This window comes from Anastrepha ludens, chromosome 3, assembly GCF_028408465.1.
Source record: "Anastrepha ludens isolate Willacy chromosome 3, idAnaLude1.1, whole genome shotgun sequence".
NCBI classification, from domain to species: Eukaryota; Metazoa; Arthropoda; class Insecta; order Diptera; family Tephritidae; genus Anastrepha; species Anastrepha ludens.
Window position 1 is genome coordinate 60,019,584 of NC_071499.1, and position 18,444 is coordinate 60,038,027.

Genomic DNA, 18,444 nt, shown 5'->3' on the forward strand with positions numbered 1-18,444 from the left:
TATATTGAAATGGACGTTAGTTTTGACTTATTTGTAGATATGCATATACTAGAGGTAGAAACTATCGATATTTGCCTGTACAACTATCGACCAAATTTAACTCAATATATTAAGGCTTTTATTGCGTTATACTAATTTTTTACATGCTTTTGAGATACACATAATTATTTAGAAAATATTTTTTTGTAAAAAAATTAGCTTGTCGACTGCTGTTGCCTTGAGTTTAGTGCGTCTATTTCGCGTCATAGATTTATTACGTCGCCGTTTCGGTGTGCAATTTTTCTCTCATCTCGGACCAGTGGATCGGCCACCAAGGTCGTGTGATATCACAGCTTTGGACTTTTATTTATGGGGGCATCTAATTAGACTTGGAGGATGGCTCCCTGTGTAGAAGTCCACGCAAGTGGGGAAAGTTACTGACCGTCATTCACTTGGGAGTGGCCAGGACGATTCTTCTGCATATGGTTCAAGCAGCTCACAACGTCCGAGATTAGCCCACGTATCCTCTGGGTGAGCCAACGTGAGAAGGCGAAGCATTCCAGGATAGCTGGTTGTGCGCTGGGTTTGGGACCCGCCACTTAAAAAGCCCCCCCAATGAAAACCGCAACAAAGCCTCGGATGAGAACTACCTCCACTGAAGACGACCCCTGCAAACGAAATAGGGAATACGATTTTAGGGCATGCAGCTGGACCTAGGACCTTGCGACGTCTACTACAGCTGCCATGTAAAGGAGCGCAAATTCGGTGTCGGATTTGTTGTGGGAGAGAGACTTCGTCGCCAAGTACTGTCGTTCGCTAATTTGCGCCCACGCCCCGACGAAAGAGAATGACGATGCGACCAAAGATTCTTTCTATGAGCGCTTGGAACGTTCCTATGAGCGCTGCCCCCGCCACGACTTAAAAATCGTGCTTGGCGACTTCAACGGCAGGGTGGACAAGGAGGGAATTTTTGGTTCCACAGTCGGAAAATTCAGCCTGCACAACGAAACATCCGGTAACGGACAGAGGCTGATCGACTTCGCAAGTAATCTCTTCGCTGAGTTCTTTAAGTCCAATTTAGCATCGGCCTCCGATAGTGAGGAAAATGTTTTCTTCGATATACAACCATCTATTTACTTCGGCAAGCTAGTATTGTCCACTGAAGATGCCTTTAGAGGCATTACTCAACTTAAATCTTCTTCAAACACTTATGTTGTTGGTCTGTCTGCGGTGTTATTCAAGCAGCGTGATTCTTTACTATATCCTCTGTTGTTAATCTTTAACAAATCACTAACATCGGGTACTTTTATTGATACCTGGATGAATGACTTTCATTTCACCCATTTTCAAGAGCGGTAATAAAAACGATACTGGTAACTACAGGCCTATTTCAAGGCTTTCCGCCACTACAAAGCTTTTTGAATGCATCATCCAGGACAAATTGCTTTTTGCTGTCAAAAACATGGTGTGTCCGGAGCAGTATGGCTTCTTTCCATGCCGCTCAACAGTGTCTAATTTAGCTGTATTTTCGGATGATTGTATCGCTGCCTTCCAATCAGGGCACCAGGTTGACACCATTTATACCGACTTCTCTAAGGCCTTTGAACGGATTTCCCATATAATACTAATAAAAAAATTAGCCTGCATTGGCTTCCACTTAGCCTTCTTAAGATGGATCTCATCTTACTTACAGAATCGCCATTGTTTGGTCGTCGTTGCTTGCTCTGGGGTTCCACAAGGTAGTACTCTTGGCCCGCTTCTTCTTGGTTCTGTTAATCAATGATATTCACTCTTGCTTCTCGTCGGCAAGATTCCTGCTTTATGCAAACGACGTTAAGATTTATTCGACTATTACTAGCTCCATCGACTCTGAATTGATGCAAATTGATTTAGTTAATTTCAGCAACTGTTGTTTCAATAAACGTCTATCGCTCAACATAAATAAGTGCTTCCAAATTACCTTTTCCAAGCGTGCCACTGTTATTGACTCCTCTTATCACATATCAAGAACACCCCTGTCACGTGTAAGTGAAATTAAAGACTTGGGTGTAATATTTGATTCGAAGCTTACTTTTACTAGTCACATACATTTAATTATTGCCAAATCTTACGCCATGCTTACTTTTGTTAGGCGTCATAGCTCCGATTTCTCCGACCCTTATATGCTGATGCTTTTTATACGACGTTCGTGCGTTCCAAACTGGGGTACGCATCCTTCATTTGGTCTCATACCACGCTGCTAGAATTGAACGAATCCAAAAAGTATTCTTACATTTCGCGTTTTGTAATTTACGCTTTTTGGATCCTATCCCTACAAGTGCAGCGCGATGCGTATTGATCAACTTAAAATCATTGCAGAACAAGAGAATAATCCAATCTTTATCTTTCATTTTTGACTTAATACGTGGTGCTGTTGACTGTCCGGTGCTTCTTCAGAGAATTTTCTTTAATATTCCGTCCAGAGCTCTGTGTAGGTCGGAGTTCTTCTATGTTGGTCTTTCAAAATGCCTTTATGCTCATAATGGTGCTATTTCTAGAACCCTAATTGAGTTTAATAAAATCTCAAAATTTGTTGAGATAGATTTTTCATTTTCAAAAGATCACCTATTAAAATCTTTCAAAACTTATTGACGTGATAACGTCTTATAATTCGATGTAGCCGGCTGCACGCACCAAAAAATGCGTCGTTACCTTGCTTGAACTGCAAGCGAGAGAGCGGAACGAACGACAAAGAGGGGCAATCGGCCCCCACGTTCGGCAACGTTCTACATCTGGCTCTCTCCTACTTGAGTGAGCATACATAAATATGTATGTATAGGCGCATATGTATATAAATAAATTCACATATTTGTATTTGCATATGCCTTCTTCCTGTGTGCATGGTAATGAACCATTTCTCTGTTGAGAATAGGACGATGATAGGAAAAGTAGGAAATGAAAGGGAGTGTTTCGAGTGTAAAGTGTCTTGAAAAAGGCAAATCGATGATGGTGCCTCTTAGTGTTGTTGACTTATTAACGTCTGATGCACAATCGAAATTGAAGATATCTTTCATGAATTTGATAAATGTTTCGTCATTTTTCACGTTTGTTTAAATGTAACTTGATCAATTCCATTGCGATTCCATTTACCTCCTTCCCTATATCCATACAAAATATCTATCAAACGAATAAAATTAAAATTTTCTTCTGAAAAATGCAACCATTCCATTAGTATTTTCTTATGACGTTGTCACGCTAAACTATCGTCAGTAAACCGACTTTACAGACAACCTCTTTTTTTATAAATAGTTTAATTTTACTTTCTTTTTTTATTACCTATTAAAATATGGTCACTTAGCTTATAAGTATCTATTATATTCATAGGCTTAATAAATAAATAAATACGTTGACATATATGTTCATATAACTCAAGCCTTTCTTAATTCGACTTAGACGATTATTGCTTGTGACCACAAATATACGTATGTGTGTATGTTCATAAGTGCTTACATTCGACAAACGCACTTGCACACATGCACGTGTGTGCATATGTATGTGTAGTTAATTGGAATTGTACATTTTACAATAATCCTTGCTTTATTATTTATTTAAATCTTCCATTTCCGCTTGCAGGTCATCGATGGGATTAAATGCAAGAACAACAACAAAAACATCTGAAACAAGCAATTATGCTCTAATCTCTCTCTAATAACCGCGACGCAAATATTAGCGAAAACTTAAGTCATTAATCAACAATGAGAGAGAAATGGGAAGGACACTCATACCAACATACACTCGCAATCAAACCAGAAAAATAAATATTATTTTCATGAGATAATAAAAAGGACGTATTTAATTATTATTAAATCAGGAATTGATAAATTAGTGAATCTATATTTAAAATATGTGTAGATGTGCTTTTTTGAATGACACACACATATATGTAAATGCACATTCATATACAAGCCGTGAATATACGGAAATATATGAGAAGGGAAATGCGCTTTGCGGAAAATATATAAGAACGAAAGTAGGGGGACTATAAGGGTACTAAGATAACATATGTGTTTATTTAGAAATTTATTCCAAACGTATTTTGATTGGCATTAAAGAGTTTTTAGTATTATGAAACTTGAACAACTCTACTAAAATAATATGAAAATATGTCTAAAAATGTTTAGATTTTAATAAAGCAATACACAGCAATAATGAGTAATTGAATGTAATATAATACAATATGATAGGTAAAATACGAGTATAATAAAATATAATATAATATTACTTCATAAAATAATTTATATCTAATAATAATCATTAAAAAGTATTACAAAATACTTATAATACTTACGCGCAAAATGCAAAAAACAAAAATTATGCAGCTACTGTATCCTCTATTCATTTGCCAACTAATATTGTAGCTATCCTAAAACATTAAAAAAGGAATCAGTCCTTCAAAAAATGTGTATTAAATAGTTTTTCAATAGGGCCACAATGGTTTTGCATTTAAATACAAACACCCTTAACTTTTTTTATGATGCAGGGGTCACGCACGAACAACTTTTGCAAATTATAATAACTTACGAGGGTCGTTTAAATAGTCCAGGGTAGGTTAGGTTAGAGTCAAGGGTAGGTTAGGTAAGGATAAATGGCTGCCTAAGCGAGGGCTCACTTGGACAAATATTCAAATTCATGCATTTTGAAGCCATAGAGAGGAATAACAGAGGGGGAAAACAAATCAAAACACCGAGGAGGAAGGAAGAAAGAAGACTTTGGATTGGAGGATAATGACCAAACAATGATTAATTGCGTTACCTGAACTGCCTCAAACTGCTGATGAAATTCACCAGGTGCGAAATGTCTAGACTTGCTATATCCGCCGGTGTAGCAAAAAAAGCGAGAGTCCAGATATAAAAATCTTAGCCCGACGTGAGCAGGGCAGCTGTGGTGAAAGGGCTGAGATGATTCCATCGCATCTTCCAAACAGTTTTTGTAGAAAGAACTTGTGGCAATACCAAGTCACATCGCATGGATACCTAATGCATAACGTCCGGTAAAGATACCTACCAAATTTGAGAGCTGCGGCTTTGTTAGCCTCAGAAATTCTCTCGAGCGCCGCCGACCTATTCGAGGCCAGCAAGATCTTGCGACTTTGCACGTTTGCGCACTAGTCCAGCGCTCACTGAGTTGAGGCAAGACTCATCTTTCCAGTAGCAGACCACAGATTCTCAAGGAAACCCCAATATTCTCGTTTTGCGGTGAAACTGTCTCGAGGGTCCCCCGTCATTCGAGCTCATCAACCCAGCGGTTATCCGTTATGCCACTGCAAGTGGGGACCCAAATGAGCCTAATATCAAAGTATTCGGATGCAGAGGAAAGAGAAGTCAAGCATTTCCCCAACTAATTTCGGATGCGCAAACAACGAGTCCAAAGCGGAGCCGAGCCAGAAGTTGGAGTAGATATTTACCTCCTTTACAGTGATTGTAGATGTAATGAACCAATCCACTGCTTCTTTAATTGCGACTACCTCCGCTTGGAAAACACTACAGTGGTCCGATAGCCTAAATTTGAGCTTGATGAGGAGCTCCTCGCAGAATACCCCCACGAAACTTTCCGTCCAACTTCGAGTCATCCGTAAATTGTTTGGGGTAAACCTTTTTTTTATTTTTCGACATAGTCCCCTTTTAGGCTTATAAACTTCGTCCAACGCTGTTCCAGTGTAATGTTCTCTTCGGAATATTAGGATTTGTCCAAGTCTGAAAAATGGTCATTCGTTTCTGCAATCACCTCCTCATTTAAATAAAATATTTTTCCCGCCAGCCATTTCTTCAAATTGGGGAACAAATAGTTCTCCGAGGAGACCGAGGGAGCCAAGTCATGACAGAAATACACTCGGAGGTTTGCCATTACCTGCCGAGGGGCGACCACTATTAGAAAAAACTTTTCTTAATTTTTTGATCTTTCACCGAGATTCGAACCGACGTTCTCTCTCTGAATTCCGAATGGTAGTCACGCACCAACCCATTCGGCGACGGCGGCAATTCAAACGAATACCAAACACAAATAAACCGATCTCACTGAAACTAGGTGTGCGTTCTTCCAAGAGATGCTACTAACTAAACATAACCTCGATACGCGCCAGTAAGGTCATCTGTATAACTTTGGACAGACTTTTCAAAAGACCCTCGTACTACCGAAATTCTGAGGCTGTAGTCGCCAACGAGCATTGTATGATAATTACCTAACCTAGTTCTCAGTTGCCCTGACCCTTTGCGGTCGATACCGCCACCGTGACGGCATTTGCGATTCGCCGTAAAAGTCATTAAATCATTAAGAGGAAAGGAAAGATTTCCGGGACCAGTGGAGTTGAGATCTGTAGAAAGCTAACCACTATGCATATCCCACGTGTTATTTTAAAATTAAACACAATAAAACAGTTTCAACGAATTCTGTAACTCAATAAATTTGCTTCGACTACCTGGTACTCCCACCAAAGAAATTTGCCGATCACAAAGGGCTAATATTTTAATACCAACATTTTTCTTAAATACAGCCTTTCACAGCACTACTATCGAACTAACAAGTTGCGGCGCATTTCAATTTCACGATTTTACAATAATGAAAAAATAGAGCAGCGAGCAATGATAAAAAAATTATTTTGAAAAAGAGAACCAGCTATGAAATTAAACCGGAGCTAAAAGAAGTCTACAGAAAGTCTACGCATTTGCCACCACCTAAAAAAAATAGGGCAGCTGATTTTAAACTAGGCCGTACAAGCATTTTCGGTGAATTCCGTCAAAGATGTCCAAATGAGATTACCAATTTAACAATTATTAAAAAATTCGCAATATTGTGATTAACAAGTAGAGAGCAAAAGTGCATGAGATTGCTGAAATTGTGGGTATTTGTTTTTATAAAATAAATAAAAAATAAAAAATTATTTTAAAATATTTTACCAACTCATTTGTATAAGAAAAATTTTTACGCGAGATAGGCCACGCAATCGCTTACAATTGGCAATAAGCCTGCACTTGTGCCAACTTCGAAAATTCCATGAGTTAGGATACGAATTGCTTTCTCATCCGCCGCATTCACCAGATTTGGTACCGAGCGTTTATATGAATGAAACCATTAAAAAAATTGCGCGGCGTAAAAAAAAATTTCGCTTTAACGATGAGGTCATTGCTGAAGCTAACGCTTACTTGAAGAGTTGCAGGAGTCTTATTTTTTAGAGAGGAATGCAAAAGATAGAAAAATGTTGGGCTAAATGTATCGAGCTGGAAGGGGGCCTGTGCTGAAAAATAAAACACATTTTACACAAAAATTGTTTTATTGTCAATGCCAGGCTCTTATCATGCAGCGGTCGTATTTTAGATTTGAATAATCGCCCCACGGGGCAAGCAGTGCATCCAAAAGAAAATAAATTCGAATCGACATATTCACTGAACGGGCATATTCGTTGAATAAGTACATCTGTGCCAGTGAGGCAATGCACCAGTAGAGGTGCTGAAAATATCGCAGCTTCAGATCAAATCAGTCGATTTCAAACCAGGAATAAGGAATATTTCAATCCACATTGTGGCCAATTTTACATAAAAATATTGGCCCTAAACCTTTACAAACTAAAAGTAGAGCCTCTTGATCATTTGAAGCGGCGTAACTGCTTCGATTGTAAATGAAATGTTGACCATTTTTTCGTTTCTTATTTAATTTTAATAATTTCTATATGAAAATATAGTTCGTTCTCCTAATTAAAATCACATAAATCCAAGTTTCAAACTTTGTGCAAATAAAAATAATCCACACAATTCCTATCAAAATTTCACAGTTTTTGCGCAAAATTAAAAAAAAAAATTCGAGTACCTAGTTGAATATATTAGCGGACGAGTAAAAACATGGCATGTCCTGCTGTGACAAATGTTTATTTGATATTAATTTTGAATATAAGTAGAGCTACATGTATTTGATGCTGACACATGATTTGCTATAATTACAGTGGAGGTGAATATTATAAGTTGCTCCTAATAATATAATTCTGACACCATCATAGCTTCCTTTATCTCCCATTGGCGCATAGCACCTCAATAAAGCTGAGCCACCTTGCGCTGTTTTCGGCTAGCAATTTTAATTCGTTCCACGATTTCCAGCATTTTCCCATTTCTTTTTGTTACGACCCGCTCCAAGTAGTCTGTAGACATTCATCATCATCATCATAGCAATTACAACTTGGGGTAAGCCAGTGCTTCCTTCACAGTCGAGCTCCATACGACTCGGTTTATTGCGTTGCTTCTCCTGGCATTTATAAGACGTAAATCTGCTTCAACATCATCTGCCAATTTTCTTGGCGGTCTTCTACGCCCATAATAAGAGAGTTTAAGGTATTTTTCATAATGCTGCTGTCGTCCATACTGAGTAGGTATCCAAACCATCTCTGCCGCTGAGCTTTAGCGAAACGCACAATGTTTTGACCTGAAATCAGCTGTTTCATCTCATCATTATGTCTTATTCTGTAAGATGCATTTAAGATGATTTTACGCTCAAAGCGGAGATGTTGGACGTCAGTAACCATGCTTCGCAGCCATATGTTGCTACTGGTCTTATTAGCGTCAGGTAGATTTGTAGCTTACACGAACTTGATGGTAATTTATTGTTGAAAAGTTTCAGGTGAGCAAAATAACTTCTATTAGCACGCCGATTACGGGATCTGAAGCTCTGCTATGGTTTACACCCAGGTTTTCACCCCACTTTGTGAAAAATATATGGGCCACCCTCCAGGTTACAATAGCGTGTGTCACTTAAAGACCTAACGAGGATTTTTGTCTTATCGGCATTTACTTTACAAGGCCGACTTGCTTTGCTTTGGTTATCAGCTCCAGCGTACAGTCAGCGAATGCGCGTTGGTTTCACGCAACGATAGCAAGATCGCCAGCATATCCGCAAATCTGGATGCTTTTCGTGAAAATGGGTCGATATCGCTGATTACAAAATTTAAAACTAGGGTCTGTAGATATTATAGCCCAACAAATTTTGCTCTAATAAAGCGCAAGTTTCAAATAGCTCAAAAATTGCGTTGACAACTTTTCTTACTGATGACTTTTTTTCCATACAAAAAAGTGTCGAGCGAGCATTCGTTAAAGAGAGTGAGAACGCGCCAGTAAATGTTTTTTTTACAAATCAATGCTATTTTTGTGGCATTTGAGACTTGCACTTTATTATACTCAAATTTAGTGGGCCTTAAAACTGCATACCCAATTTTTTTCTTAAAATTCTGAAAAAAGTGTGCAGAACTTTAATGGAGATTTGTAGAAAGTTTCAAACTTGGATTTAGGTGATTTTTGAAGGAGCGTGAACTATATTTTCGTATAAAAATTATTAAAACTAAATTAAAAGAATATAAATAATTAGCGCGTGCACTTCTGTTAGGTGTTTGGCCAAGCTCCTCCACCTATTTGCCCACAATGGAGAGACCTACAGTTTCAACTCGACTCCGAATGGCAAATGGCTTTTTAGCTTTTTCATGGCAGGAATACACTCGGAAGCTTACCTGTCGAGGGGTGACCGCTATGAGTAAAAACGTTTTCTATCATTAAATAAAAACATTATATAATCCCCATTAAGTCGTTAATTTTCGATCCGCTCCCAGTGAAATAAACAAATTCGATTTTTCCACCCAGTTTCTTAGTTGAAGTAAGAATTCGTATAGATTATTGAACATAAAAACGTAGAAGTAGATTAGAATATTGTATGTCTAACACTTGAAATCAAAAAAGGTATAGATTTTAGTAAAAATGTAGCGTAAATATTCCTAGACCCTCAGGTGTTGTTCGTTTGATTTTTTTATAAAATACGTTTTCATATGCTAATGAATTTTGTCATTAATATAAACTAAAATAAAAAAAGTGAAGTTATTTACTTGAAAAACTAGTTAATATAATATTGGCGATGTATGAGTTTCAAATATGAAAATATTGTATGCCAAATTGTAAATTAGCAAAAATTGTATTGCATTGAGATGTACCACGTACCTTACCTTTAAATAAAATATTAGTGAATTAATAATGATTACATAATAACTTAAAAATTAAAATGTAAAAGTATAATTCAATTTAAAAAATAATAATTTCTTATGATTTTATTTTACAGTGTGCATAATTGTGCAGCTTGTTAAAAAAACAAATATTTAATTCTTTGCGCAAAAATTATAAAAACTTACGATGTATTCATTTAAATTACCTTTTAAAGAGGTTTAATGGGACCGGCATTTAAAATAGCGCATCATGAAGCAAAATATATTTTAAAGAAACAAAATATTTCTTAAGAATATCTTATACCTTATTTTCAGTTTTCCTAATAACATTTTTAAAAAATAACTGAAGAACTCTGATTTTGTATTTCTTCAAATTTTCAAACATATTTCCAGTTTTTATAAAAACACATAAACCCTACTTACAACAACGTGTACTCGCTGAGTGGGCTCTGTACGTGGCACATACAGAACATGAGTATCTAACAGGATTAATATTATTTTTCTTTTTTTGCTTATCAGGCTGAAGTGATTACTCATCTTCTTTGTACAACAAATTTTCCCTTAAGTTTTAAGAAAATTTGGCTCAAAGTGTAATAGAATTCGCTTAAGAAAATTTTGTAGTAACGATAGCGTTTAAGCAAGATGTGGTTGAAACCTGAGAGACTTTGTCTGAAACAAGTAGTACTAATTGCATTAGATAACAACTTTATTTTACATTTATTGTACAGCACTGCGAAGTAATTAAGTGTTTTTGATAGATTTTGCGGGGCGTTGTATTCGCAATCGGCCTCAGAAATATTAGATCACGGCAGAAGTTTTAGAAAATTTTAATCAAAGTATGAAAATAATGTCTTTCAAATCAGATATTAAAGCAGAAGTAGGTGAAACAAAAATTAAAAGATCACTAGTCCCTATTGCTATTTGTTCCTTTTAAGTCAAATATGAGAATTGATAGAGTGAAACAAAAATTCAGAGAGCTCTTCTCTTCTCACTACTCGCCGTTACTATTCGTTCCTTTTAAGTCAGATATGAGAATTGATTGAGTGAAACAAAAGTTCAGAGATCACTTTCTCGTCACTACACGCTGTTATAATTTGGAATTACGCCTGCTTTTTTTTTTTAGGCACTACAGCCCACAAGCCCTTTAGTCGGCAATTTCAATAACTGTTCCAGCAGAATGTTAATGTTAACATAGCAGTGTAAAGTGTACGTTGGCACATGCTGTTAAGGGGTTGGCACTGTAACAGTGAAAAATACTGTAAGCACATTTTGGGCATTTTATTCATGCAGTTCATAAACTGTATTTATTTCAAAGTTGTAATATAAGAAAAATGGGTGACTGCAGACGAAGAACGTGCGAACCTGCAATTTTTTTTAGTTTAAAAGTTTCTTTTTTCGATTATACAGGTGAATAATATTTTTAGAAATATGTAGAATTTTTTAAATACCAATTTTTGCAAAAATGTTTTTTTAAGTTAAAACTTTTCAAAATTGTTTTTTAAGTTAAAAATTAATTTAATTAAAAACATAAATTCATAAACATGTTTTTTGTTTTTTGGTAATTAAAAAACGATTTTTTATTTTTTTGTTTTTCATATTTTGAAAATGTCTAACTTAAAAATATGTAGGATTTTTTAATTTAAAAATTAAAAAAAAAATGTTTGGTAAAACTTTTAATTAAAAAAACTCTTCTTCATTCGTAAAAAACTTTTCAAAAATGGTATGTTTTGTTTTTAAGTTAAAAATTAATTTAATTAAAAAAAGAAATTTACATAACATGCTTTTTTTTGTAATTAAAAATTTTGTAATTAAAAAAAGATTTTTTTGTCTTTTATTTTTTGAAAATGTCTAACTTAAAAATATGTAGGACTTTTTAATTTAAAAGTTTTCAAAAAAAATTTTTGGTAAGACTTTTAATTATAAGAAAACATTTTTGCAATAATATTTTTTTAATTTTAACTTGCAAACTTTGGAAAAAAGTTTTTTTAGTTTCAATTTTTCGATGAAATCTATTTTTACTTTCATGCACAGTGTAGTTGATCACGTATTGTTCGATGTTTGAATCTGATCGCCTTAAAAATTATAATTTCATTTAAAGTTTGTGGACCGACAGGCGTAGCGCCATAATTTAAAATTGAAGTATTTAGGCATTTTTCCACTTCATTAATCATTTGAGTATGTAATTTTTAAGATATTAGTCCATACTTTATAAAAATACTAAAAAAAAAATATAGGTGGGTAGGTGAAATGGCTGAGGTACCACTCTGGCACTGAGGTACCAAGTAGCACTAAATCGCCGTTTTGATGCCATTATGAGCCAAATATTCTTTGAATTTCTGTAATGGTGTATCCTTTTAGAATGCGATAGTGCTTTTACGATACATTAAAATATTATGCAATCAACTTAAGGAATACAAATGAGTAAAATATTGGTCCACTATCAGATCATTCGAATATTTATAAAAGTAAAAAGTAGCATTTTTTTGCCAATACATATTTTTTTTTTAAATCAAGAGGAGATACGAAATTTCCGTGTTTTTTTTTTTTTTTTTTTTGGAAAATTTTTATTTTGAAAATTATGGATATCGATTTATAATGTTATTTAGTCCATTTTTCTTTTTAATTTTAGTTACCAAGATCGATCACGCACCATTAGTGTTTCTTTCGATTCATTCATTTCACGAACAATTTGCCTTTACCCCAGCTTACAGTTGTGTGTTAGCGAATGCTATGTTGAAAGTACAGCACTAAAAAGTTGATGTAACTTTACAAGAGAGTTACTGTGTAAGTTTTAAAAACTAATTATTTTTAACAAAATTACTCAGAGAAATAGATTTTCAATAAAATTTTGAATCAACCAACGTAAGTGGGCAAGATTGCGGATTTACTTATTTCAGGAGGCTTCTCAAATTTATGACACATTGTCTTATAGAATTGACAGAAGGCGGCGTTAATCCGGATTATGGGGGTAGTTAAACTGATTAAAATTGTATTGTGACAGACGGTTGTTACGCGGATTAGTGAACAGCTGATTTGTTTATTGGATAGTTTTATCAGTAAAATTTGGACTGAAAGCAATAAGCGTATGCTCTAATACTAAAAAATAATTATATAATAAATTATATAAAAAATTTTAAATTGTAATTTCTGAAACTGCTACGAAATAGCAACACTTAAAGCAGCTCCGAACGTGTTAGTGCAAACTAGCATGGCATCCATAACATCTCAGGAAAGAGAACGAGAAATCTGGAAAATTTGAGCGCTTCTTTCTGCTTGCTATCTGAAATTGGAAAAACGCATTTTTAAACTTAAGGGGTTATATACGCCCAGAATTTTAAAAACCCCGTTTTTTTACAGCTTATTATTCCTTATAGTTTTAGGCGTATCGATTGTAAAAACTCCCCATAGATACAAAGTTATGGTAGAAAATGTAAATGCCCGACGAGAGTTTGTTGCGCACAGATGGCTGTCCTTCGTTCGAGGACAGCTGGCCGTTAAACTCGTTTTTCTCGAAACTACTTTTTCCGGCACGGTCGGCATGATAACTCATAAAGTTTTTAATATTTTTTGATGCTGTTTTTTTTTTAATATTCGAAAGTGTTTTCTCTATAGTCTGTCGAGCCGGATTTTTGATATTTTTATAAAAAAAATTTATAAACATAATTAATTAATTTTTCGACAATTTAAAAATCCGGCTCGACAACTAAGTATAACTACAGCTTTATTTTGCAGGAATTTTTACAGATCCATCGACATTTCAAGGAGAAATTAAGCAGACCGTGAAGCAATTTTTTTTTCATTGTACTTTGGGTCACGTGATTTTTTATATACTAATTTTTGTAAAGAAAAATTGAAATACATTGTACAATACAAATGTATACAATGTATACATTTTTTTATATTTATTTCTATGTTATCCTTTCTAAAAACAGTTTTCTTTTTAGCGCATTTTTGGCGCTGCAGGACGTATGTAACCCCTTTTTGGAAGGATATTCCCAGTATTTTCGATTCGACAGCCGTTTTAGCAGGTAGAATCAGATTCGTCACGCAGCCACTCTCAAAACTTTAAACTCAATTATGTCAAAACTACTTTTTTCGGTCTGGTGTTGTCAAAAAAAAAAAATTACAACCGAATCGACTGAAATTTTAATATGTTTTTCACAACATCAATGGCTATCGCCCATACTAGAATCATTTTATTGATTCAATTATTTCGTATGTTTTTGATTAAAAAACTGAAAAAAAGATTTTTAGAGTGTCAAATTCAAAACCGCGCCATTTTGTCATTTTTTTTTTATTCTAGTACGGGACATGGCTACAGTCCTACTGATTAATAATATATTTGGTTCGGAATAAAAAGAAAATGCCACGAAATACTTTCTCCTATTGTGCTCATCATATTACTCCAGAAATTTAATGGTGCAATAACTGTTTTTATTCTTTCTTGTTTTTCTTTGTAAAAGTTGAATTATTTTTAATTCACAATAGTTTGCCGAAAACTGTCGTTTTTCGAAAACTGTTGCTATCGAAAATTTTCGCTAAATCGCGTAAATTATGGGACTAAAGTCTGGTAGTTGATTCGGTTTAGTTGCACTTAATTCCTGAGGTAATTCCGAGTAAAGTCATTTATTCCGATTAACGCCATCGTCTATTAAGTCCACTATTAAGTCCAAATAAATCACATTTTTTGGATTATTTGATCGAAATTTAGCTTAAGCCTTGAGGTGATGTAAAATTTGGGAGCTCAATTTCGGATTCATCATTCACAACAATACCGAAGCTAACTCGTCGGTTCGCAGTGCTAAAATGAAAACGTCTCTTGACAATGACAGCGACAAACTCTATTCTTTAGTTATTAAATGTATAGTTTTTTTTTAATACAAATGAGGTACTTACTAACCATTTGTTGAAAAACTAACAACTCATAATATTTTCACAACTAATAACATGCAAAAAAATTAAAGACTTCATCAGATGGCAAAGTTTTTCTAAAAAGACATGCAGAAACCAATTCGAGTTCACTGGAGCCCCTAGTTGAATGAGAAGCGTTGGGTTACCGCATGTCGCGCCAAGCCATCCTTTCAAGTCGAAATAAGCAAATCATAAAAATAGAATAAAAATTGTGTGTATGTCTGTAGCTGTACATACATATGTGCATGTATACTCAACTACAACTACAAATGCATAACACACTTACATATATGAATTAAGAGACTCCTAAGTTTAAAAGTCGCTGGACGACAAAATCTTTCATAATACTGTTTAGTGTTATATTCCATTGTTATTGTCCTAGCAAATAGTCAAAATTACGTAATTATGTAAAATAATATATAATGCAAGATTTTTAATAGTTAATTTTATTAATATAAACATAAATACGCATAAATATATGCGCTAAGTAAACGTATGAACAATCAGTGTTGAAAATTTTATTAATTCTCCATAGAAAGTTAAGCATTTAAGTAGAGCAAAAATCTCTACACTTAAAGAATAACAATTGAACATAAATGGACATGCATATACACATACATACATGTGTAAAAAGTTTAGCATTTATAACTACATATTTAACTTTGTCTAACTTTAGAGGGAATACAAAATATTTTGTGTGTGTTGTATTAATATAAATTTAGCGATAGCATACACCTATACATATACAAAAGTATTTAAGTACATATGAATGTTCGTTGAAAAACTTCTAGTAAGTAAATAAATACAAATATGAAAGCAATTACAAAAATAATTCCCAGATTAATTGCAATATTTACGTAAACTTTACATACAAACGCATATACATACACATATGTAAACTATTTTCATAAGTTATTAAATAAAATAATTAATATAATACATAAAAAATAAATAAAATATTTAATATAATACATATAAAAAAAAATAAATGTTTATGTGTATAAATACTCGAATAATTATGTATAAGGATAAATGCTAATTGTTAATATCATCACTGGAGTCATTACGGGGATGCTGATCAAATAAGCGAACGTCTAACAATTCCAACAACAACAACAGCAAAACACGAGCAAAGCACATTCAAATGCATATTTTTATTAGTAATCATTCATATTGTATTTGTGAAGAAAAAAATATAATAATTATAATAAAAATTCGATAAAATATATGGAGACTCTTTTCTTATTATGAAACAAACTTTGAATGTGTATTAAATATGTAAATTAAATAATAGTAATTATTATACCGCAGAGAGTCTATGAATATTAGTAAAAATTATTAGTATCACTGAACAAGATAATTTACCGTTAAAATGATGTGGTGTTAGATCGATAATAGCGAATAAAACAGTGGCGTATTAATAAACAAACTATTATGGAAACAAAATCAGTAATTTCATTATCCAATAAAATGAAAAATTTGGTTTTATTTCAAAGTAAATACAGGGTTTGATTAAAAAGTAATGAGCTTTATTTTTTGTAAGCAGTTTTATTAAACCTTTTGGCTTGTACACCTAATATTCTTCAAAATAGGACCCTTGAGCGTCAATACACCGCTGGTAGCGGTCTTCCACTGCAGGAAACATTTTTTAAACTCATCCGCCGGAATCGCGTTCAATTCGGCTGTCACAGTTTTTTGGATCGCCTCGATGCAGTCGAAACGCCTCCCCTTCAGCTTTCTTTTCAGGCGCGGGAGCAAGAAGAAGTCCGGAGGGGACAGGTCTGGGCTGAAGGGAGGGTGGGGAAGCACCGGAATGGTTTCGGTACTCGTTTTGTTTAGTTGTACGCAAAATTTGATCGAGTAATGTTGCTCCAACGATCGCTGCATTTTCGCCACTGCAAAATCCTAACACACTTTTAAAACAGCTTTCACGCGCGGAGCGATGTTGACTGCACTGCTGTTGCCAGCGAACTGGGACCGGTTTCTAGTGGAAGGTCCAACGATCATTTTCCCCACCAGCCGATTCGGTTGATCGCTTGGCAGACGCTCCGCGCGGGAAGGCTCATTACTTTTCAATTATAGCCTGTAGATTAGTAGTTTTTTTTGCGGAGGAGGAGGTTTAATGAATCATCAAAGCTGCCGTGTCGCAGCAATGCTATGTCCGAAGATTAAAAAACTCCTCATCGTTTGTAACCGTCGCCCACCCAGGAACCGCTTTCGCACTTTCATCCGAAGGATTTTATGTTAGTAATAATTCAAAGGGTTAGGGGTAATCAGAGGCCAGAAAAAATGATGACTTTCAATAATTTGTTTTTGCTAGTCATTTTCGAGAAAAAACCCGACATTAATTGTTTAAAAAAATCGGAATTAAAAAAACCTTCGGTCAAGCGAGTTTCTTATGTTTTTCAAAAGCAGTATAAATTTTATTGAAATCTACCAAGCGGCTTTTAAGTTACAGTGATCACCAGTTCAACAAACATAGTTTTGAGAAAAACGCATTTAAAGTTTTGCGAACACTCCGAAGCACCCGAGCGCCCTTTGTTAATTGTTGAATAACTCGAAAAGTATTCATCGGTTTCACTTCAAATTTTTACACAATATTTTTAAGATATTATACTTTAATAAAATGCAAAAAAAACATCGAATTTTTTGAAAATTCTGACTACCCTAACCTCTTAAATATTAGAGTTAAAATTTTTAAAAATAATTAATTTCGAAAAAATCATGTTATGATAGTTTATACTTTCAAAAATATACTTGCAAATTTTTATATAGAAATTCGTTGTAGTTTAGACATTATAGTCTTTTTAAACTAGACCGGTTTGGAGTACGACGCCCAGGTATAATATTTATAAGCGCGTTAATTGTGGTTTTCTCGAAACTATTCTTTCCGAGTTGGCGTTAGTATTTTCTCAAAAAGTACTGAACCGATTGATTTGAATTTTAATATGTCATTAAGTAGGCTTGTGGCTCTCGCGGGTAGCAGAATTATAATTTTATAATCAATTTTTTTTATTTTTGAAGAGCGAGAACGTGAAAAAAATCCTTTTTTTTTTGTTTTTGCAATAAACAGATAAAATATCTAGAAAAAAAATTGTATTTTGAAAATCTGCCACCCATCATAGCGACATATTTCCTGTTGAATAATCGACGGAATTTTTTTTCAGACGTACCTGAGAGCCCAGTGGCATGTGTATGTCAGGGGAAGCAATTTTTTTTATTATTGCCATTGAAAAAAAAAATTTTTGTGTAAATAAAGAATTTATCTAATGAATAAAACCGATTTGCAATTGATACCGATTATTTTTCTTCAATTTTCAACGCCTTCAAGTTTCACGCCTATAGACCCGAGAGGTGCCTTAAAACAAACTGAAAAAAAAAACAATTTGTAGAGTGTCAAATTCAAAACCGCGCCACGTCAATTTTTTTTTTTCTGGTACGGGACATAGCTACAGTCATACTGATTAATGTGCTTTAGATAAATAGAAATTAAAATTAAAATTTTGTTTTTTCATTCAAATTAAAATAAATTTAATTAAATTAAAATTTTG

The 18,444-nt window shown here is 34.3% G+C and overlaps 1 protein-coding gene across 3 annotated transcripts in view; it reads left to right on the forward strand.

Annotated features, from left to right (window-relative positions):
- The window catches only part of LOC128858058 (uncharacterized), a 55,095-nt gene extending 50,904 nt beyond the window's left edge, over positions 1-4,191 (forward strand). For all 3 annotated transcript variants that reach the window (XM_054093990.1, XM_054093989.1, XM_054093991.1), the window contains one exon: positions 3,592-4,191. The gene's annotated coding sequence lies outside the window, so the exon portion shown is untranslated. The remainder of the gene's footprint in view (positions 1-3,591) is intronic.
- Positions 4,192-18,444: the final 14,253 nt, after the last annotated feature.